This window comes from Martes martes (assembly GCF_963455335.1).
Source record: "Martes martes genome assembly, chromosome: 12".
NCBI classification, from domain to species: Eukaryota; Metazoa; Chordata; class Mammalia; order Carnivora; family Mustelidae; genus Martes; species Martes martes.
In genome coordinates this window covers 24,325,536-24,349,587 of record NC_137900.1, presented here as the reverse complement: position 1 = coordinate 24,349,587, position 24,052 = coordinate 24,325,536, and the positions used below count along the sequence as shown (strand labels likewise).

At 51.6% G+C, this 24,052-nt stretch overlaps 2 pseudogenes across 2 annotated transcripts; both read left to right on the top strand.

The window, feature by feature from the left end:
* The first annotated feature begins 3 nt into the window (after positions 1-3).
* Positions 4-8,010, top strand: LOC308353326 (spermatogenesis-associated protein 31D3-like; annotated as a pseudogene). Its single transcript has 2 exons — positions 4-10; positions 6,863-8,010. The product of its transcript is annotated as a spermatogenesis-associated protein 31D3-like (transcript).
* A 15-nt stretch (positions 8,011-8,025) lies between these two features.
* On the top strand, positions 8,026-24,051 carry LOC308353325 (spermatogenesis-associated protein 31D3-like; annotated as a pseudogene). Its single transcript has 2 exons — positions 8,026-8,032; positions 22,904-24,051. The product of its transcript is annotated as a spermatogenesis-associated protein 31D3-like (transcript).
* Position 24,052: the final 1 nt, after the last annotated feature.

The following is a 24,052-nucleotide window of genomic DNA, read 5'->3' as shown; positions in this document are numbered from 1 at the left end:
ATGATGAGCGGTCCCGGGACTCTTCCACAGCTACCTCAGTCTCGGGGCTATCGTGGACGCTCAGGGAACTCTAAAAAGAGGGAGGTCAAATTGAGTGTCTCTAAAAGTGGCTATGTGGGGGACCCAGAAATGCTTCAGCTAGAGTGCAGTGGCCTGGCAAAGTACAAAGATGACCTGGAGAAGGATAGCAATGATTTGGGGAAGGACGAAAATCTAGAGAAGGAAAAGGAAGGCCTGAAGAAGGATCAGGGACATATTCCAGAGAATGGCCCAAAAGATTATCTGTTGAGTGACCCAGTTAACTCTTCAGATAATGAAGTGGGGTATGTGTCTGAGAAAGAACTTAGGAGCCCATCAGTGAAAACCGCCATGGTGGCTGTGGAGACTACAGTCAGAGACAACTTGAAAATGCCCTGAATATACATTTAAGCAGAGAGTCTGGGGAAAACAATGAGGGTCAGTTGCCTGGGACTGTGCAGAATTCGTGGGATACTATGGGGCAGACATCACTACTTTCTGAGAAACCCCAGACTGAAATAAACCAGAGAAGTTGGCCAGCATCAGAGGTTGAGGACTACTCCCTAGTACCTTGCAGGAGCTTCCCTTTGTTGAACCTAGTGCAGCACAGAAGCTGGAAGACCATGTTTAAAGATTTTGTAAGAGGGGGACTTGGGGCCTTCCCCCTAGGGTCCAGGAAATCATAGAGGTCTTTTAATTGAAGAGTCCACATTCCATTCTAGCCTTTCCGCCTCAACCAGCGTGAGTTCTGGGGCAACCTGGAAACCTGGAGGCTTCAAACGGTAAACCTGGCAAGCTTGAAATCTCTCCTTGGAGACAAAGCAGGAACAGCAAGTTCACCCCCCAACCCCGTTCGTCCTCTCCCTGCCACCTTAATTTTGGGCAAGGAAGAACAGAGAATTCTGAGGCAATCACCCTCTAATATCAACCATCAGTTGGCAGAGGATGTTCCGAAAACTAAGGACGGCAGCCGTACTCTGACACCTGTCAGACATGACACGGTAGGAAACAGACGGCCCCCAAGGAAGCCTACAAGTCGAGGTGCATTCAGACGTGAGCCAAAGGGTAAGAGTGAAAATTCCGGAGCTAGAAGGCATAAAGAACAAGGCATATAGATGAAGAATCCTGGACCAAGACATTCAGGGCCAAGGAAATCCATACACATCAATCACAACCTAGCATCTTGACAACCCACAAGCCAGTTAGCTCCCCAATTATAAAGGGGAATAAGCTTCAAGTCAAAACCACCATCCCACCAAGCATACCAATTCCGCAAGATCCTAACACATGGAATCTTACAGAACCACTCTTGCTTGAGTTCATGCTTAAGCTTTAACGGGACAGGACAGGGAGCGTAGCCAGGCCCAAGCCCAATGCATTGGCCTGCCCCCTGCCACAGATTGTTTGACTTACAAGGCCTCACGGACTCGTGCCCAGGGTGTCTCCAGTGGGGACACGAGAGCTTCCCAGGTGCTACGTGTCCATCCAGAGGACACAGGAATTACTATGGAACAACAGCAGAGCCCTGGGTCCCTAAGCATGTCTTAAGGAAGTGCCAGAATAAGAATCCCCCACCGGCTGCAAAGACCATGAGGCCTCCGGGTTCCAAGGCACAAGAGCATCGTGGAGGGGATGCAGGACTAGGAACATCCCACCCGAGAACAGACAGCTTCCCTACGGAACATGTGGCATTGAAGAAGAGGTTCCCTACCCAGGATGCGGTACTGAAGGTAAACCTGGGAACAGAGCCTTCCCAGACCCTATCACGGAAGGGTCAGCTGCCTCCTGAAAGCCTTTCTCAGAAGGGTCAGCCTCCTTCGAAAGAAAGCCTTTTCAGTTAAAAAAAAAAAAAAAAGAAAAAAAAAAAGAAAAAAAGAGGGTTTGGTTTTGTTTGTCTGTTTGTTTGTTTGTTTGTTTGTTTTGCAATGGCTTGCTTACTCTTGCAATAAAAGGCAAAATGTACGAAAACTCCCAGGAGAAGCGCAGTTCCCTATTCTCTGTGGAAAGCAAGGGCCTGCTTAAAGGTAGAGCTGCGTTTACTGGGGTGCCCGAAGCTCAGAAAATAACGACAGCTGTTGGGAAGTTCCAGGAGGAGAGAACGGGGAGTCTGCGTGCAATTAGGCAGCACCTGCCCTCAGCAGCCCATTCCCTCCCCAACCAAGTTTGGGAAAACTCAGCAGAAAGCACAAGTGCAGGCCCAGGCACAGCCTGTCCTGGGGTATCCTTTCAACTACAGGGTTCCCGCCCTCAAGGAGTCAAATACCAGGTCCTGCCAGCAAGAAGCTGTCTTTGCCGGCCAAGGCCTTCCTGGAAGTAACAGACAGCTCAGAAACAAGGACAGACAGCCCCAGAAAGTTGGGGCACTTAAGGACCAGCTACCGCATCAGAGGCATCCCCTCTCCATGCCCCACGGGGAGCCCGCGTCCCACCCGAAGGCCACCTGCGGGCATCAGGCTGCCCAGTGGCTTCCAGCCACTCTCACGACTGCTGAAGGCACAGTGTGCAGAAATGTGTTTCGTACTAATTAGACAGAAAACTTCTCCGGAAATTCCCGTGAGAGGGTTTTGGGGGGCATTTCCTACCCCGAAATAATCCCCTTGTGAGGAATAAATATTTCTCTAATAACGGGTTGTCTGTTCTGTGTACTGTCTTGGGAGCATGGGTTTGGGGTAACTCCGTTCAGCTGTCTGTCCAGACAGAGAGTGTCTCTAAATACCATCGTCTCTCTGGACCCTACCCTTTCCCAAGAGGTCAGCCCCTTAACGGAGTCGTCCCAGACGGTGCATCCCACTGAGACCTTTGCTCATCATCACACACCACCAAGCCGCTCAGCTTCACCGCCACCGGACTGCAATTTGTCTGTGACTCAATCTAAACCGATTTCCATCTCCAGGAAGCCTGTTCCAGAGAGCTCACGCCCAGAGAGCCCTGGTGGGTTGTCTACTTATGTCCCATCAATCACAGGCATTGGCCCCTCCAGCTTGTCAATTTTAGATCTCCCTCAGTGGCAAACTCATGCCAAAGACTTCTTCCCTTCAACCCTGGCTCCATGTGATTCCCATCAAGCCCTGCATTCTTCAGAGGCGTCTTCCAGGGGAGACCCTGCAGCCAACCTTGTAGAGCCTGGTAACCTCTCACTTCTCAGGCCTGATGCGCTGGCGCTTCTAGAGAAGCAAGTCCAAAAGAGGTGTGGCTTCCTCAGGTGGAAGGAAACAAAGGGTTCTTTTCCAAGGCAAACAATTGCCGATAAGCGTGATTGGGCATCCTCCCTTCCTTTCTGGAGCAGCAAAGACCAGTCAAAGGAGCTGCCTATGCATCAGCAGCGCCCATATCCTACAACCTTGGAGGAGGGCCATTGACAGCACACCCCCATCCAGCTCTTCCGGGGTCTCCAAACTCCTCCTAGTGAGTCCTTCTTCCCTGCTGCCGATGCCTCACATAACATCTCGAATGCCTCCCAGAGCAGGAATCCCCAGTAGTTCCCCATCCACTTCCTCCATCCTTGTCTGAGAACCCGCCTCAACTCCTGCCTCAAACCCAGCCCCAACCCAACCCATGTGTCCAGCCCCAGGCCCTCCTTCAATCCCCACTCCCAATCCTGCCATCTGGTCCTCTACCCGACATTAAGATCGGTCGAGTGTGTTTTCACAGACGTCAGAATGAATCCCAGAGACTCACGTCAACTGAAAGGCACCATCTGGAATGGGACCTGTTGCACAAGGTGCAGGAACGTGTGTGGGGTTTGCCCACTGTAGTCCAGAGATCCCACTAGGATGATTGTCCTTCAGCTCCTAACCATTCTCCCAAACCCTGTGCCGCCAAGGCCCAAGTTGTCATCTCGGCCCCTCCCAGGCCCATGCTGCTATCTCTATCCCTCATGCACAGTTTCCTCTCAGTGAGGAGATTCAGGAAAAAAACTAGAGAGTCCCCTTGGAAAGAGGATCATCCAACACCGGTGGGGCCTGGCCCCCAGGACCTAGGAGTCTCTCGCAATGATGAGCGGTCCCGGGACTCTTCCACAGCTACCTCAGTCTCGGGGCTATCGTGGACGCTCAGGGAACTCTAAAAAGAGGGAGGTCAAATTGAGTGTCTCTAAAAGTGGCTATGTGGGGGACCCAGAAATGCTTCAGCTAGAGTGCAGTGGCCTGGCAAAGTACAAAGATGACCTGGAGAAGGATAGCAATGATTTGGGGAAGGACGAAAATCTAGAGAAGGAAAAGGAAGGCCTGAAGAAGGATCAGGGACATATTCCAGAGAATGGCCCAAAAGATTATCTGTTGAGTGACCCAGTTAACTCTTCAGATAATGAAATGGGGTATGTGTCTGAGAAAGAACTTAGGAGCCCATCAGTGAAAACCGCCATGGTGGCTGTGGAGACTACGGTCAGAGACAACTTGAAAATGCCCTGAATATACATTTAAGCAGAGAGTCTGGGGAAAACAATGAGGGTCAGTTGCCTGGGACTGTGCAGAATTCGTGGGATACTATGGGGCAGACATCAGTACTTTCTGAGAAACCCCAGACTGAAATAAACCAGAGAAGTTGGCCAGCATCAGAGGTTGAGGACTACTCCCTGAGTACCTTGCAGGAGCTTCCCTTTGTTGAACCTAGTGCAGCACAGAAGCTGGAAGACCATGTTTAAAGATTTTGTAAGAGGGGGACTTGGGGCCTTCCCCCTAGGGTCCAGGAAATCATAGAGGTCTTTTAATTGAAGAGTCCACATTCCATTCTAGCCTTTCCGCCTCAACCAGCGTGAGTTCTGGGGCAACCTGGAAACCTGGAGGCTTCAAACGGTAAACCTGGCAAGCTTGAAATCTCTCCTTGGAGACAAAGCAGGAACAGCAAGTTCACCCCCCAACCCCGTTCGTCCTCTCCCTGCCACCTTAATTTTGGGCAAGGAAGAACAGAGAATTCTGAGGCAATCACCCTCTAATATCAACCATCAGTTGGCAGAGGATGTTCCGAAAACTAAGGACGGCAGCCGTACTCTGACACCTGTCAGACATGACACGGTAGGAAACAGACGGCCCCCAAGGAAGCCTACAAGTCGAGGTGCATTCAGACGTGAGCCAAAGGGTAAGAGTGAAAATTCCGGAGCTAGAAGGCATAAAGAACAAGGCATAAAGATGAAGAATCCTGGACCAAGACATTCAGGGCCAAGGAAATGCATACACATCAATCACAACCTAGCATCTTGACAACCCACAAGCCAGTTAGCTCCCCAATTATAAAGGGGAATAAGCTTCAAGTCAAAACCACCATCCCACCAAGCATACCAATTCCGCAAGATCCTAACACATGGAATCTTACAGAACCACTCTTGCTTGAGTTCATGCTTAAGCTTTAACGGGACAGGACAGGGAGCGTAGCCAGGCCCAAGCCCAATGCATTGGCCTGCCCCCTGCCACAGATTGTTTGACTTACAAGGCCTCACGGACTCGTGCCCAGGGTGTCTCCAGTGGGGACACGAGAGCTTCCCAGGTGCTACGTGTCCATCCAGAGGACACAGGAATTACTATGGAACAACAGCAGAGCCCTGGGTCCCTAAGCATGTCTTAAGGAAGTGCCAGAATAAGAATCCCCCACCGGCTGCAAAGACCATGAGGCCTCCGGGTTCCAAGGCACAAGAGCATCGTGGAGGGGATGCAGGACTAGGAACATCCCACCCGAGAACAGACAGCTTCCCTACGGAACATGTGGCATTGAAGAAGAGGTTCCCTACCCAGGATGCGGTACTGAAGGTAAACCTGGGAACAGAGCCTTCCCAGACCCTATCACGGAAGGGTCAGCTGCCTCCTGAAAGCCTTTCTCAGAAGGGTCAGCCTCCTTCGAAAGAAAGCCTTTTCAGTTAAAAAAAAAAAAAAAAAGAAAAAAAAAAAGAAAAAAAGAGGGTTTGGTTTTGTTTGTCTGTTTGTTTGTTTGTTTGTTTGTTTTGCAATGGCTTGCTTACTCTTGGAATAAAAGGCAAAATGTACGAAAACTCCCAGGAGAAGCGCAGTTCCCTATTCTCTGTGGAAAGCAAGGGCCTGCTTAAAGGTAGAGCTGCGTTTACTGGGGTGCCCGAAGCTCAGAAAATAACGACAGCTGTTGGGAAGTTCCAGGAGGAGAGAACGGGGAGTCTGCGTGCAATTAGGCAGCACCTGCCCTCAGCAGCCCATTCCCTCCCCAACCAAGTTTGGGAAAACTCAGCAGAAAGCACAAGTGCAGGCCCAGGCACAGCCTGTCCTGGGGTATCCTTTCAACTACAGGGTTCCCGCCCTCAAGGAGTCAAATACCAGGTCCTGCCAGCAAGAAGCTGTCTTTGCCGGCCAAGGCCTTCCTGGAAGTAACAGACAGCTCAGAAACAAGGACAGACAGCCCCAGAAAGTTGGGGCACTTAAGGACCAGCTACCGCATCAGAGGCATCCCCTCTCCATGCCCCACGGGGAGCCCGCGTCCCACCCGAAGGCCACCTGCGGGCATCAGGCTGCCCAGTGGCTTCCAGCCACTCTCACGACTGCTGAAGGCACAGTGTGCAGAAATGTGTTTCGTACTAATTAGACAGAAAACTTCTCCGGAAATTCCCGTGAGAGGGTTTTGGGGGGCATTTCCTACCCCGAAATAATCCCCTTGTGAGGAATAAATATTTCTCTAATAACGGGTTGTCTGTTCTGTGTACTGTCTTGGGAGCATGGGTTTGGGGTAACTCCGTTCAGCGGTCTGTCCAGACAGAGAGTGTCTCTAAATACCATCGTCTCTCTGGACCCTACCCTTTCCCAAGAGGTCAGCCCCTTAACGGAGTCGTCCCAGACGGTGCATCCCACTGAGACCTTTGCTCATCATCACACACCACCAAGCCGCTCAGCTTCACCGCCACCGGACTGCAATTTGTCTGTGACTCAATCTAAACCGATTTCCATCTCCAGGAAGCCTGTTCCAGAGAGCTCACGCCCAGAGAGCCCTGGTGGGTTGTCTACTTATGTCCCATCAATCACAGGCATTGGCCCCTCCAGCTTGTCAATTTTAGATCTCCCTCAGTGGCAAACTCATGCCAAAGACTTCTTCCCTTCAACCCTGGCTCCATGTGATTCCCATCAAGCCCTGCATTCTTCAGAGGCGTCTTCCAGGGGAGACCCTGCAGCCAACCTTGTAGAGCCTGGTAACCTCTCACTTCTCAGGCCTGATGCGCTGGCGCTTCTAGAGAAGCAAGTCCAAAAGAGGTGTGGCTTCCTCAGGTGGAAGGAAACAAAGGGTTCTTTTCCAAGGCAAACAATTGCCGATAAGCGTGATTGGGCATCCTCCCTTCCTTTCTGGAGCAGCAAAGACCAGTCAAAGGAGCTGCCTATGCATCAGCAGCGCCCATATCCTACAACCTTGGAGGAGGGCCATTGACAGCACACCCCCATCCAGCTCTTCCGGGGTCTCCAAACTCCTCCTAGTGAGTCCTTCTTCCCTGCTGCCGATGCCTCACATAACATCTCGAATGCCTCCCAGAGCAGGAATCCCCAGTAGTTCCCCATCCACTTCCTCCATCCTTGTCTGAGAACCCGCCTCAACTCCTGCCTCAAACCCAGCCCCAACCCAACCCATGTGTCCAGCCCCAGGCCCTCCTTCAATCCCCACTCCCAATCCTGCCATCTGGTCCTCTACCCGACATTAAGATCGGTCGAGTGTGTTTTCACAGACGTCAGAATGAATCCCAGAGACTCACGTCAACTGAAAGGCACCATCTGGAATGGGACCTGTTGCACAAGGTGCAGGAACGTGTGTGGGGTTTGCCCACTGTAGTCCAGAGATCCCACTAGGATGATTGTCCTTCAGCTCCTAACCATTCTCCCAAACCCTGTGCCGCCAAGGCCCAAGTTGTCATCTCGGCCCCTCCCAGGCCCATGCTGCTATCTCTATCCCTCATGCACAGTTTCCTCTCAGTGAGGAGATTCAGGAAAAAAACTAGAGAGTCCCCTTGGAAAGAGGATCATCCAACACCGGTGGGGCCTGGCCCCCAGGACCTAGGAGTCTCTCGCAATGATGAGCGGTCCCGGGACTCTTCCACAGCTACCTCAGTCTCGGGGCTATCGTGGACGCTCAGGGAACTCTAAAAAGAGGGAGGTCAAATTGAGTGTCTCTAAAAGTGGCTATGTGGGGGACCCAGAAATGCTTCAGCTAGAGTGCAGTGGCCTGGCAAAGTACAAAGATGACCTGGAGAAGGATAGCAATGATTTGGGGAAGGACGAAAATCTAGAGAAGGAAAAGGAAGGCCTGAAGAAGGATCAGGGACATATTCCAGAGAATGGCCCAAAAGATTATCTGTTGAGTGACCCAGTTAACTCTTCAGATAATGAAATGGGGTATGTGTCTGAGAAAGAACTTAGGAGCCCATCAGTGAAAACCGCCATGGTGGCTGTGGAGACTACGGTCAGAGACAACTTGAAAATGCCCTGAATATACATTTAAGCAGAGAGTCTGGGGAAAACAATGAGGGTCAGTTGCCTGGGACTGTGCAGAATTCGTGGGATACTATGGGGCAGACATCACTACTTTCTGAGAAACCCCAGACTGAAATAAACCAGAGAAGTTGGCCAGCATCAGAGGTTGAGGACTACTCCCTGAGTACCTTGCAGGAGCTTCCCTTTGTTGAACCTAGTGCAGCACAGAAGCTGGAAGACCATGTTTAAAGATTTTGTAAGAGGGGGACTTGGGGCCTTCCCCCTAGGGTCCAGGAAATCATAGAGGTCTTTTAATTGAAGAGTCCACATTCCATTCTAGCCTTTCCGCCTCAACCAGCGTGAGTTCTGGGGCAACCTGGAAACCTGGAGGCTTCAAACGGTAAACCTGGCAAGCTTGAAATCTCTCCTTGGAGACAAAGCAGGAACAGCAAGTTCACCCCCCAACCCCGTTCGTCCTCTCCCTGCCACCTTAATTTTGGGCAAGGAAGAACAGAGAATTCTGAGGCAATCACCCTCTAATATCAACCATCAGTTGGCAGAGGATGTTCCGAAAACTAAGGACGGCAGCCGTACTCTGACACCTGTCAGACATGACACGGTAGGAAACAGACGGCCCCCAAGGAAGCCTACAAGTCGAGGTGCATTCAGACGTGAGCCAAAGGGTAAGAGTGAAAATTCCGGAGCTAGAAGGCATAAAGAACAAGGCATAAAGATGAAGAATCCTGGACCAAGACATTCAGGGCCAAGGAAATCCATACACATCAATCACAACCTAGCATCTTGACAACCCACAAGCCAGTTAGCTCCCCAATTATAAAGGGGAATAAGCTTCAAGTCAAAACCACCATCCCACCAAGCATACCAATTCCGCAAGATCCTAACACATGGAATCTTACAGAACCACTCTTGCTTGAGTTCTTGCTTAAGCTTTAACGGGACAGGACAGGGAGCGTAGCCAGGCCCAAGCCCAATGCATTGGCCTGCCCCCTGCCACAGATTGTTTGACTTACAAGGCCTCACGGACTCGTGCCCAGGGTGTCTCCAGTGGGGACACGAGAGCTTCCCAGGTGCTACGTGTCCATCCAGAGGACACAGGAATTACTATGGAACAACAGCAGAGCCCTGGGTCCCTAAGCATGTCTTAAGGAAGTGCCAGAATAAGAATCCCCCACCGGCTGCAAAGACCATGAGGCCTCCGGGTTCCAAGGCACAAGAGCATCGTGGAGGGGATGCAGGACTAGGAACATCCCACCCGAGAACAGACAGCTTCCCTACGGAACATGTGGCATTGAAGAAGAGGTTCCCTACCCAGGATGCGGTACTGAAGGTAAACCTGGGAACAGAGCCTTCCCAGACCCTATCACGGAAGGGTCAGCTGCCTCCTGAAAGCCTTTCTCAGAAGGGTCAGCCTCCTTCGAAAGAAAGCCTTTTCAGTTAAAAAAAAAAAAAATAAAAAAAAAAAGAAAAAAAGAGGGTTTGGTTTTGTTTGTCTGTTTGTTTGTTTGTTTGTTTGTTTTGCAATGGCTTGCTTACTCTTGCAATAAAAGGCAAAATGTACGAAAACTCCCAGGAGAAGCGCAGTTCCCTATTCTCTGTGGAAAGCAAGGGCCTGCTTAAAGGTAGAGCTGCGTTTACTGGGGTGCCCGAAGCTCAGAAAATAATGACAGCTGTTGGGAAGTTCCAGGAGGAGAGAACGGGGAGTCTGCGTGCAATTAGGCAGCACCTGCCCTCAGCAGCCCATTCCCTCCCCAACCAAGTTTGGGAAAACTCAGCAGAAAGCACAAGTGCAGGCCCAGGCACAGCCTGTCCTGGGGTATCCTTTCAACTACAGGGTTCCCGCCCTCAAGGAGTCAAATACCAGGTCCTGCCAGCAAGAAGCTGTCTTTGCCGGCCAAGGCCTTCCTGGAAGTAACAGACAGCTCAGAAACAAGGACAGACAGCCCCAGAAAGTTGGGGCACTTAAGGACCAGCTACCGCATCAGAGGCATCCCCTCTCCATGCCCCACGGGGAGCCCGCGTCCCACCCGAAGGCCACCTGCGGGCATCAGGCTGCCCAGTGGCTTCCAGCCACTCTCACGACTGCTGAAGGCACAGTGTGCAGAAATGTGTTTCGTACTAATTAGACAGAAAACTTCTCCGGAAATTCCCGTGAGAGGGTTTTGGGGGGCATTTCCTACCCCGAAATAATCCCCTTGTGAGGAATAAATATTTCTCTAATAACGGGTTGTCTGTTCTGTGTACTGTCTTGGGAGCATGGGTTTGGGGTAACTCCGTTCAGCTGTCTGTCCAGACAGAGAGTGTCTCTAAATACCATCGTCTCTCTGGACCCTACCCTTTCCCAAGAGGTCAGCCCCTTAACGGAGTCGTCCCAGACGGTGCATCCCACTGAGACCTTTGCTCATCATCACACACCACCAAGCCGCTCAGCTTCACCGCCACCGGACTGCAATTTGTCTGTGACTCAATCTAAACCGATTTCCATCTCCAGGAAGCCTGTTCCAGAGAGCTCACGCCCAGAGAGCCCTGGTGGGTTGTCTACTTATGTCCCATCAATCACAGGCATTGGCCCCTCCAGCTTGTCAATTTTAGATCTCCCTCAGTGGCAAACTCATGCCAAAGACTTCTTCCCTTCAACCCTGGCTCCATGTGATTCCCATCAAGCCCTGCATTCTTCAGAGGCATCTTCCAGGGGAGACCCTGCAGCCAACCTTGTAGAGCCTGGTAACCTCTCACTTCTCAGGCCTGATGCGCTGGCGCTTCTAGAGAAGCAAGTCCAAAAGAGGTGTGGCTTCCTCAGGTGGAAGGAAACAAAGGGTTCTTTTCCAAGGCAAACAATTGCCGATAAGCGTGATTGGGCATCCTCCCTTCCTTTCTGGAGCAGCAAAGACCAGTCAAAGGAGCTGCCTATGCATCAGCAGCGCCCATATCCTACAACCTTGGAGGAGGGCCATTGACAGCACACCCCCATCCAGCTCTTCCGGGGTCTCCAAACTCCTCCTAGTGAGTCCTTCTTCCCTGCTGCCGATGCCTCACATAACATCTCGAATGCCTCCCAGAGCAGGAATCCCCAGTAGTTCCCCATCCACTTCCTCCATCCTTGTCTGAGAACCCGCCTCAACTCCTGCCTCAAACCCAGCCCCAACCCAACCCATGTGTCCAGCCCCAGGCCCTCCTTCAATCCCCACTCCCAATCCTGCCATCTGGTCCTCTACCCGACATTAAGATCGGTCGAGTGTGTTTTCACAGACGTCAGAATGAATCCCAGAGACTCACGTCAACTGAAAGGCACCATCTGGAATGGGACCTGTTGCACAAGGTGCAGGAACGTGTGTGGGGTTTGCCCACTGTAGTCCAGAGATCCCACTAGGATGATTGTCCTTCAGCTCCTAACCATTCTCCCAAACCCTGTGCCGCCAAGGCCCAAGTTGTCATCTCGGCCCCTCCCAGGCCCATGCTGCTATCTCTATCCCTCATGCACAGTTTCCTCTCAGTGAGGAGATTCAGGAAAAAAACTAGAGAGTCCCCTTGGAAAGAGGATCATCCAACACCGGTGGGGCCTGGCCCCCAGGACCTAGGAGTCTCTCGCAATGATGAGCGGTCCCGGGACTCTTCCACAGCTACCTCAGTCTCGGGGCTATCGTGGACGCTCAGGGAACTCTAAAAAGAGGGAGGTCAAATTGAGTGTCTCTAAAAGTGGCTATGTGGGGGACCCAGAAATGCTTCAGCTAGAGTGCAGTGGCCTGGCAAAGTACAAAGATGACCTGGAGAAGGATAGCAATGATTTGGGGAAGGACGAAAATCTAGAGAAGGAAAAGGAAGGCCTGAAGAAGGATCAGGGACATATTCCAGAGAATGGCCCAAAAGATTATCTGTTGAGTGACCCAGTTAACTCTTCAGATAATGAAATGGGGTATGTGTCTGAGAAAGAACTTAGGAGCCCATCAGTGAAAACCGCCATGGTGGCTGTGGAGACTACGGTCAGAGACAACTTGAAAATGCCCTGAATATACATTTAAGCAGAGAGTCTGGGGAAAACAATGAGGGTCAGTTGCCTGGGACTGTGCAGAATTCGTGGGATACTATGGGGCAGACATCACTACTTTCTGAGAAACCCCAGACTGAAATAAACCAGAGAAGTTGGCCAGCATCAGAGGTTGAGGACTACTCCCTGAGTACCTTGCAGGAGCTTCCCTTTGTTGAACCTAGTGCAGCACAGAAGCTGGAAGACCATGTTTAAAGATTTTGTAAGAGGGGGACTTGGGGCCTTCCCCCTAGGGTCCAGGAAATCATAGAGGTCTTTTAATTGAAGAGTCCACATTCCATTCTAGCCTTTCCGCCTCAACCAGCGTGAGTTCTGGGGCAACCTGGAAACCTGGAGGCTTCAAACGGTAAACCTGGCAAGCTTGAAATCTCTCCTTGGAGACAAAGCAGGAACAGCAAGTTCACCCCCCAACCCCGTTCGTCCTCTCCCTGCCACCTTAATTTTGGGCAAGGAAGAACAGAGAATTCTGAGGCAATCACCCTCTAATATCAACCATCAGTTGGCAGAGGATGTTCCGAAAACTAAGGACGGCAGCCGTACTCTGACACCTGTCAGACATGACACGGTAGGAAACAGACGGCCCCCAAGGAAGCCTACAAGTCGAGGTGCATTCAGACGTGAGCCAAAGGGTAAGAGTGAAAATTCCGGAGCTAGAAGGCATAAAGAACAAGGCATATAGATGAAGAATCCTGGACCAAGACATTCAGGGCCAAGGAAATCCATACACATCAATCACAACCTAGCATCTTGACAACCCACAAGCCAGTTAGCTCCCCAATTATAAAGGGGAATAAGCTTCAAGTCAAAACCACCATCCCACCAAGCATACCAATTCCGCAAGATCCTAACACATGGAATCTTACAGAACCACTCTTGCTTGAGTTCTTGCTTAAGCTTTAACGGGACAGGACAGGGAGCGTAGCCAGGCCCAAGCCCAATGCATTGGCCTGCCCCCTGCCACAGATTGTTTGACTTACAAGGCCTCACGGACTCGTGCCCAGGGTGTCTCCAGTGGGGACACGAGAGCTTCCCAGGTGCTACGTGTCCATCCAGAGGACACAGGAATTACTATGGAACAACAGCAGAGCCCTGGGTCCCTAAGCATGTCTTAAGGAAGTGCCAGAATAAGAATCCCCCACCGGCTGCAAAGACCATGAGGCCTCCGGGTTCCAAGGCACAAGAGCATCGTGGAGGGGATGCAGGACTAGGAACATCCCACCCGAGAACAGACAGCTTCCCTACGGAACATGTGGCATTGAAGAAGAGGTTCCCTACCCAGGATGCGGTACTGAAGGTAAACCTGGGAACAGAGCCTTCCCAGACCCTATCACGGAAGGGTCAGCTGCCTCCTGAAAGCCTTTCTCAGAAGGGTCAGCCTCCTTCGAAAGAAAGCCTTTTCAGTTAAAAAAAAAAAAAAAAGAAAAAAAAAAGAAAAAAAGAGGGTTTGGTTTTGTTTGTCTGTTTGTTTGTTTGTTTGTTTGTTTTGCAATGGCTTGCTTACTCTTGCAATAAAAGGCAAAATGTACGAAAACTCCCAGGAGAAGCGCAGTTCCCTATTCTCTGTGGAAAGCAAGGGCCTGCTTAAAGGTAGAGCTGCGTTTACTGAGGTGCCCGAAGCTCAGAAAATAACGACAGCTGTTGGGAAGTTCCAGGAGGAGAGAACGGGGAGTCTGCGTGCAATTAGGCAGCACCTGCCCTCAGCAGCCCATTCCCTCCCCAACCAAGTTTGGGAAAACTCAGCAGAAAGCACAAGTGCAGGCCCAGGCACAGCCTGTCCTGGGGTATCCTTTCAACTACAGGGTTCCCGCCCTCAAGGAGTCAAATACCAGGTCCTGCCAGCAAGAAGCTGTCTTTGCCGGCCAAGGCCTTCCTGGAAGTAACAGACAGCTCAGAAACAAGGACAGACAGCCCCAGAAAGTTGGGGCACTTAAGGACCAGCTACCGCATCAGAGGCATCCCCTCTCCATGCCCCACGGGGAGCCCGCGTCCCACCCGAAGGCCACCTGCGGGCATCAGGCTGCCCAGTGGCTTCCAGCCACTCTCACGACTGCTGAAGGCACAGTGTGCAGAAATGTGTTTCGTACTAATTAGACAGAAAACTTCTCCAGAAATTCCCGTGAGAGGGTTTTGGGGGGCATTTCCTACCCCGAAATAATCCCCTTGTGAGGAATAAATATTTCTCTAATAACGGGTTGTCTGTTCTGTGTACTGTCTTGGGAGCATGGGTTTGGGGTAACTCCGTTCAGCGGTCTGTCCAGACAGAGAGTGTCTCTAAATACCATCGTCTCTCTGGACCCTACCCTTTCCCAAGAGGTCAGCCCCTTAACGGAGTCGTCCCAGACGGTGCATCCCACTGAGACCTTTGCTCATCATCACACACCACCAAGCCGCTCAGCTTCACCGCCACCGGACTGCAATTTGTCTGTGACTCAATCTAAACCGATTTCCATCTCCAGGAAGCCTGTTCCAGAGAGCTCACGCCCAGAGAGCCCTGGTGGGTTGTCTACTTATGTCCCATCAATCACAGGCATTGGCCCCTCCAGCTTGTCAATTTTAGATCTCCCTCAGTGGCAAACTCATGCCAAAGACTTCTTCCCTTCAACCCTGGCTCCATGTGATTCCCATCAAGCCCTGCATTCTTCAGAGGCGTCTTCCAGGGGAGACCCTGCAGCCAACCTTGTAGAGCCTGGTAACCTCTCACTTCTCAGGCCTGATGCGCTGGCGCTTCTAGAGAAGCAAGTCCAAAAGAGGTGTGGCTTCCTCAGGTGGAAGGAAACAAAGGGTTCTTTTCCAAGGCAAACAATTGCCGATAAGCGTGATTGGGCATCCTCCCTTCCTTTCTGGAGCAGCAAAGACCAGTCAAAGGAGCTGCCTATGCATCAGCAGCGCCCATATCCTACAACCTTGGAGGAGGGCCATTGACAGCACACCCCCATCCAGCTCTTCCGGGGTCTCCAAACTCCTCCTAGTGAGTCCTTCTTCCCTGCTGCCGATGCCTCACATAACATCTCGAATGCCTCCCAGAGCAGGAATCCCCAGTAGTTCCCCATCCACTTCCTCCATCCTTGTCTGAGAACCCGCCTCAACTCCTGCCTCAAACCCAGCCCCAACCCAACCCATGTGCCCAGCCCCAGGCCCTCCTTCAATCCCCACTCCCAATCCTGCCATCTGGTCCTCTACCCGACATTAAGATCGGTCGAGTGTGTTTTCACAGACGTCAGAATGAATCCCAGAGACTCACGTCAACTGAAAGGCACCATCTGGAATGGGACCTGTTGCACAAGGTGCAGGAACGTGTGTGGGGTTTGCCCACTGTAGTCCAGAGATCCCACTAGGATGATTGTCCTTCAGCTCCTAACCATTCTCCCAAACCCTGTGCCGCCAAGGCCCAAGTTGTCATCTCGGCCCCTCCCAGGCCCATGCTGCTATCTCTATCCCCCATGCACAGTTTCCTCTCAGTGAGGAGATTCAGGAAAAAAACTAGAGAGTCCCCTTGGAAAGAGGATCATCCAACACCGGTGGGGCCTGGCCCCCAGGACCTAGGAGTCTCTCGCAATGATGAGCGGTCCCGGGACTCTTCCACAGCTACCTGAGTCTCGGGGCTATCGTGGACGCTCAGGGAACTCTAAAAAGAGGGAGGTCAAATTGAGTGTCTCTAAAAGTGGCTATGTGGGGGACCCAGAAATGCTTCAGCTAGAGTGCAGTGGCCTGGCAAAGTACAAAGATGACCTGGAGAAGGATAACAATGATTTGGAGAAGGACGAAAATCTAGAGAAGGAAAAGGAAGGCCTGAAGAAGGATCAGGGACATATTCCAGAGAATGGCCCAAAAGATTATCTGTTGAGTGACCCAGTTAACTCTTCAGATAATGAAATGGGGTATGTGTCTGAGAAAGAACTTAGGAGCCCATCAGTGAAAACCGCCATGGTGGCTGTGGAGACTACGGTCAGAGACAACTTGAAAATGCCCTGAATATACATTTAAGCAGAGAGTCTGGGGAAAACAATGAGGGTCAGTTGCCTGGGACTGTGCAGAATTCGTGGGATACTATGGGGCAGACATCACTACTTTCTGAGAAACCCCAGACTGAAATAAACCAGAGAAGTTGGCCAGCATCAGAGGTTGAGGACTACTCCCTGAGTACCTTGCAGGAGCTTCCCTTTGTTGAACCTAGTGCAGCACAGAAGGTGGAAGACCATGTTTAAAGATTTTGTAAGAGGGGGACTTGGGGCCTTCCCCCTAGGGTCCAGGAAATCATAGAGGTCTTTTAATTGAAGAGTCCACATTCCATTCTAGCCTTTCCGCCTCAACCAGCGTGAGTTCTGGGGCAACCTGGAAACCTGGAGGCTTCAAACGGTAAACCTGGCAAGCTTGAAATCTCTCCTTGGAGACAAAGCAGGAACAGCAAGTTCACCCCCCAACCCCGTTCGTCCTCTCCCTGCCACCTTAATTTTGGGCAAGGAAGAACAGAGAATTCTGAGGCAATCACCCTCTAATATCAACCATCAGTTGGCAGAGGATGTTCCGAAAACTAAGGACGGCAGCCGTACTCTGACACCTGTCAGACATGACACGGTAGGAAACAGACGGCCCCCAAGGAAGCCTACAAGTCGAGGTGCATTCAGACGTGAGCCAAAGGGTAAGAGTGAAAATTCCGGAGCTAGAAGGCATAAAGAACAAGGCATAAAGATGAAGAATCCTGGACCAAGACATTCAGGGCCAAGGAAATCCATACACATCAATCACAACCTAGCATCTTGACAACCCACAAGCCAGTTAGCTCCCCAATTATAAAGGGGAATAAGCTTCAAGTCAAAACCACCATCCCACCAAGCATACCAATTCCGCAAGATCCTAACACATGGAATCTTACAGAACCACTCTTGCTTGAGTTCTTGCTTAAGCTTTAACGGGACAGGACAGGGAGCGTAGCCAGGCCCAAGCCCAATGCATTGGCCTGCCCCCTGCCACAGATTGTTTGACTTACAAGGCCTCACGGACTCGTGCCCAGGGTGTCTCCAGTGGGGACACGAGAGCTTCCCAGGTGCTACGTGTCCATCCAGAGGACACAGGAATTACTATGGAACAACAGCAGAGCCCTGGGTCCCTAAGCATGTCTTAAGGAAGTGCCAGAATAAGAATCCCCCACCGGCTGCAAAGACCATGAGGCCTCCGGGTTCCAAGGCACAAGAGCATCGTGGAGGGGATGCAGGACTAGGAACATCCCACCCGAGAACAGACAGCTTCCCTACGGAACATGTGGCATTGAAGAAGAGGTTCCCTACCCAGGATGCGGTACTGAAGGTAAACCTGGGAACAGAGCCTTCCCAGACCCTATCACGGAAGGGTCAGCTGCCTCCTGAAAGCCTTTCTCAGAAGGGTCAGCCTCCTTCGAAAGAAAGCCTTTTCAGTTAAAAAAAAAAAAAAAAGAAAAAAAAAAAGAAAAAAAGAGGGTTTGGTTTTGTTTGTCTGTTTGTTTGTTTGTTTGTTTGTTTTGCAATGGCTTGCTTACTCTTGCAATAAAAGGCAAAATGTACGAAAACTCCCAGGAGAAGCGCAGTTCCCTATTCTCTGTGGAAAGCAAGGGCCTGCTTAAAGGTAGAGCTGCGTTTACTGGGGTGCCCGAAGCTCAGAAAATAACGACAGCTGTTGGGAAGTTCCAGGAGGAGAGAACGGGGAGTCTGCGTGCAATTAGGCAGCACCTGCCCTCAGCAGCCCATTCCCTCCCCAACCAAGTTTGGGAAAACTCAGCAGAAAGCACAAGTGCAGGCCCAGGCACAGCCTGTCCTGGGGTATCCTTTCAACTACAGGGTTCCCGCCCTCAAGGAGTCAAATACCAGGTCCTGCCAGCAAGAAGCTGTCTTTGCCGGCCAAGGCCTTCCTGGAAGTAACAGACAGCTCAGAAACAAGGACAGACAGCCCCAGAAAGTTGGGGCACTTAAGGACCAGCTACCGCATCAGAGGCATCCCCTCTCCATGCCCCACGGGGAGCCCGCGTCCCACCCGAAGGCCACCTGCGGGCATCAGGCTGCCCAGTGGCTTCCAGCCACTCTCACGACTGCTGAAGGCACAGTGTGCAGAAATGTGTTTCGTACTAATTAGACAGAAAACTTCTCCGGAAATTCCCGTGAGAGGGTTTTGGGGGGCATTTCCTACCCCGAAATAATCCCCTTGTGAGGAATAAATATTTCTCTAATAACGGGTTGTCTGTTCTGTGTACTGTCTTGGGAGCATGGGTTTGGGGTAACTCCGTTCAGCTGTCTGTCCAGACAGAGAGTGTCTCTAAATACCATCGTCTCTCTGGACCCTACCCTTTCCCAAGAGGTCAGCCCCTTAACGGAGTCGTCCCAGACGGTGCATCCCACTGAGACCTTTGCTCATCATCACACACCACCAAGCCGCTCAGCTTCACCGCCACCGGACTGCAATTTGTCTGTGACTCAATCTAAACCGATTTCCATCTCCAGGAAGCCTGTTCCAGAGAGCTCACGCCCAGAGAGCCCTGGTGGGTTGTCTACTTATGTCCCATCAATCACAGGCATTGGCCCCTCCAGCTTGTCAATTTTAGATCTCCCTCAGTGGCAAACTCATGCCAAAGACTTCTTCCCTTCAACCCTGGCTCCATGTGATTCCCATCAAGCCCTGCATTCTTCAGAGGCGTCTTCCAGGGGAGACCCTGCAGCCAACCTTGTAGAGCCTGGTAACCTCTCACTTCTCAGGCCTGATGCGCTGGCGCTTCTAGAGAAGCAAGTCCAAAAGAGGTGTGGCTTCCTCAGGTGGAAGGAAACAAAGGGTTCTTTTCCAAGGCAAACAATTGCCGATAAGCGTGATTGGGCATCCTCCCTTCCTTTCTGGAGCAGCAAAGACCAGTCAAAGGAGCTGCCTATGCATCAGCAGCGCCCATATCCTACAACCTTGGAGGAGGGCCATTGACAGCACACCCCCATCCAGCTCTTCCGGGGTCTCCAAACTCCTCCTAGTGAGTCCTTCTTCCCTGCTGCCGATGCCTCACATAACATCTCGAATGCCTCCCAGAGCAGGAATCCCCAGTACTTCCCCATCCACTTCCTCCATCCTTGTCTGAGAACCCGCCTCAACTCCTGCCTCAAACCCAGCCCCAACCCAACCCATGTGTCCAGCCCCAGGCCCTCCTTCAATCCCCACTCCCAATCCTGCCATCTGGTCCTCTACCCGACATTAAGATCGGTCGAGTGTGTTTTCACAGACGTCAGAATGAATCCCAGAGACTCACGTCAACTGAAAGGCACCATCTGGAATGGGACCTGTTGCACAAGGTGCAGGAACGTGTGTGGGGTTTGCCCACTGTAGTCCAGAGATCCCACTAGGATGATTGTCCTTCAGCTCCTAACCATTCTCCCAAACCCTGTGCCGCCAAGGCCCAAGTTGTCATCTCGGCCCCTCCCAGGCCCATGCTGCTATCTCTATCCCTCATGCACAGTTTCCTCTCAGTGAGGAGATTCAGGAAAAAAACTAGAGAGTCCCCTTGGAAAGAGGATCATCCAACACCGGTGGGGCCTGGCCCCCAGGACCTAGGAGTCTCTCGCAATGATGAGCGGTCCCGGGACTCTTCCACAGCTACCTGAGTCTCGGGGCTATCGTGGACGCTCAGGGAACTCTAAAAAGAGGGAGGTCAAATTGAGTGTCTCTAAAAGTGGCTATGTGGGGGACCCAGAAATGCTTCAGCTAGAGTGCAGTGGCCTGGCAAAGTACAAAGATGACCTGGAGAAGGATAGCAATGATTTGGGGAAGGACGAAAATCTAGAGAAGGAAAAGGAAGGCCTGAAGAAGGATCAGGGACATATTCCAGAGAATGGCCCAAAAGATTATCTGTTGAGTGACCCAGTTAACTCTTCAGATAATGAAATGGGGTATGTGTCTGAGAAAGAACTTAGGAGCCCATCAGTGAAAACCGCCATGGTGGCTGTGGAGACTACGGTCAGAGACAACTTGAAAATGCCCTGAATATACATTTAAGCAGAGAGTCTGGGGAAAACAATGAGGGTCAGTTGCCTGGGACTGTGCAGAATTCGTGGGATACTATGGGGCAGACATCACTACTTTCTGAGAAACCCCAGACTGAAATAAACCAGAGAAGTTGGCCAGCATCAGAGGTTGAGGACTACTCCCTGAGTACCTTGCAGGAGCTTCCCTTTGTTGAACCTAGTGCAGCACAGAAGCTGGAAGACCATGTTTAAAGATTTTGTAAGAGGGGGACTTGGGGCCTTCCCCCTAGGGTCCAGGAAATCATAGAGGTCTTTTAATTGAAGAGTCCACATTCCATTCTAGCCTTTCCGCCTCAACCAGCGTGAGTTCTGGGGCAACCTGGAAACCTGGAGGCTTCAAACGGTAAACCTGGCAAGCTTGAAATCTCTCCTTGGAGACAAAGCAGGAACAGCAAGTTCACCCCCCAACCCCGTTCGTCCTCTCCCTGCCACCTTAATTTTGGGCAAGGAAGAACAGAGAATTCTGAGGCAATCACCCTCTAATATCAACCATCAGTTGGCAGAGGATGTTCCGAAAACTAAGGACGGCAGCCGTACTCTGACACCTGTCAGACATGACACGGTAGGAAACAGACGGCCCCCAAGGAAGCCTACAAGTCGAGGTGCATTCAGACGTGAGCCAAAGGGTAAGAGTGAAAATTCCGGAGCTAGAAGGCATAAAGAACAAGGCATAAAGATGAAGAATCCTGGACCAAGACATTCAGGGCCAAGGAAATCCATACACATCAATCACAACCTAGCATCTTGACAACCCACAAGCCAGTTAGCTCCCCAATTATAAAGGGGAATAAGCTTCAAGTCAAAACCACCATCCCACCAAGCATACCAATTCCGCAAGATCCTAACACATGGAATCTTACAGAACCACTCTTGCTTGAGTTCTTGCTTAAGCTTTAACGGGACAGGACAGGGAGCGTAGCCAGGCCCAAGCCCAATGCATTGGCCTGCCCCCTGCCACAGATTGTTTGACTTACAAGGCCTCACGGACTCGTGCCCAGGGTGTCTCCAGTGGGGACACGAGAGCTTCCCAGGTGCTACGTGTCCATCCAGAGGACACAGGAATTACTATGGAACAACAGCAGAGCCCTGGGTCCCTAAGCATGTCTTAAGGAAGTGCCAGAATAAGAATCCCCCACCGGCTGCAAAGACCATGAGGCCTCCGGGTTCCAAGGCACAAGAGCATCGTGGAGGGGATGCAGGACTAGGAACATCCCACCCGAGAACAGACAGCTTCCCTACGGAACATGTGGCATTGAAGAAGAGGTTCCCTACCCAGGATGCGGTACTGAAGGTAAACCTGGGAACAGAGCCTTCCCAGACCCTATCACGGAAGGGTCAGCTGCCTCCTGAAAGCCTTTCTCAGAAGGGTCAGCCTCCTTCGAAAGAAAGCCTTTTCAGTTAAAAAAAAAAAAAAAAGAAAAAAAAAAAGAAAAAAAGAGGGTTTGGTTTTGTTTGTCTGTTTGTTTGTTTGTTTGTTTGTTTTGCAATGGCTTGCTTACTCTTGGAATAAAAGGCAAAATGTACGAAAACTCCCAGGAGAAGCGCAGTTCCCTATTCTCTGTGGAAAGCAAGGGCCTGCTTAAAGGTAGAGCTGCGTTTACTGGGGTGCCCGAAGCTCAGAAAATAACGACAGCTGTTGGGAAGTTCCAGGAGGAGAGAACGGGGAGTCTGCGTGCAATTAGGCAGCACCTGCCCTCAGCAGCCCATTCCCTCCCCAACCAAGTTTGGGAAAACTCAGCAGAAAGCACAAGTGCAGGCCCAGGCACAGCCTGTCCTGGGGTATCCTTTCAACTACAGGGTTCCCGCCCTCAAGGAGTCAAATACCAGGTCCTGCCAGCAAGAAGCTGTCTTTGCCGGCCAAGGCCTTCCTGGAAGTAACAGACAGCTCAGAAACAAGGACAGACAGCCCCAGAAAGTTGGGGCACTTAAGGACCAGCTACCGCATCAGAGGCATCCCCTCTCCATGCCCCACGGGGAGCCCGCGTCCCACCCGAAGGCCACCTGCGGGCATCAGGCTGCCCAGTGGCTTCCAGCCACTCTCACGACTGCTGAAGGCACAGTGTGCAGAAATGTGTTTCGTACTAATTAGACAGAAAACTTCTCCGGAAATTCCCGTGAGAGGGTTTTGGGGGGCATTTCCTACCCCGAAATAATCCCCTTGTGAGGAATAAATATTTCTCTAATAACGGGTTGTCTGTTCTGTGTACTGTCTTGGGAGCATGGGTTTGGGGTAACTCCGTTCAGCTGTCTGTCCAGACAGAGAGTGTCTCTAAATACCATCGTCTCTCTGGACCCTACCCTTTCCCAAGAGGTCAGCCCCTTAACGGAGTCGTCCCAGACGGTGCATCCCACTGAGACCTTTGCTCATCATCACACACCACCAAGCCGCTCAGCTTCACCGCCACCGGACTGCAATTTGTCTGTGACTCAATCTAAACCGATTTCCATCTCCAGGAAGCCTGTTCCAGAGAGCTCACGCCCAGAGAGCCCTGGTGGGTTGTCTACTTATGTCCCATCAATCACAGGCATTGGCCCCTCCAGCTTGTCAATTTTAGATCTCCCTCAGTGGCAAACTCATGCCAAAGACTTCTTCCCTTCAACCCTGGCTCCATGTGATTCCCATCAAGCCCTGCATTCTTCAGAGGCGTCTTCCAGGGGAGACCCTGCAGCCAACCTTGTAGAGCCTGGTAACCTCTCACTTCTCAGGCCTGATGCGCTGGCGCTTCTAGAGAAGCAAGTCCAAAAGAGGTGTGGCTTCCTCAGGTGGAAGGAAACAAAGGGTTCTTTTCCAAGGCAAACAATTGCCGATAAGCGTGATTGGGCATCCTCCCTTCCTTTCTGGAGCAGCAAAGACCAGTCAAAGGAGCTGCCTATGCATCAGCAGCGCCCATATCCTACAACCTTGGAGGAGGGCCATTGACAGCACACCCCCATCCAGCTCTTCCGGGGTCTCCAAACTCCTCCTAGTGAGTCCTTCTTCCCTGCTGCCGATGCCTCACATAACATCTCGAATGCCTCCCAGAGCAGGAATCCCCAGTAGTTCCCCATCCACTTCCTCCATCCTTGTCTGAGAACCCGCCTCAACTCCTGCCTCAAACCCAGCCCCAACCCAACCCATGTGCCCAGCCCCAGGCCCTCCTTCAATCCCCACTCCCAATCCTGCCATCTGGTCCTCTACCCGACATTAAGATCGGTCGAGTGTGTTTTCACAGACGTCAGAATGAATCCCAGAGACTCACGTCAACTGAAAGGCACCATCTGGAATGGGACCTGTTGCACAAGGTGCAGGAACGTGTGTGGGGTTTGCCCACTGTAGTCCAGAGATCCCACTAGGATGATTGTCCTTCAGCTCCTAACCATTCTCCCAAACCCTGTGCCGCCAAGGCCCAAGTTGTCATCTCGGCCCCTCCCAGGCCCATGCTGCTATCTCTATCCCCCATGCACAGTTTCCTCTCAGTGAGGAGATTCAGGAAAAAAACTAGAGAGTCCCCTTGGAAAGAGGATCATCCAACACCGGTGGGGCCTGGCCCCCAGGACCTAGG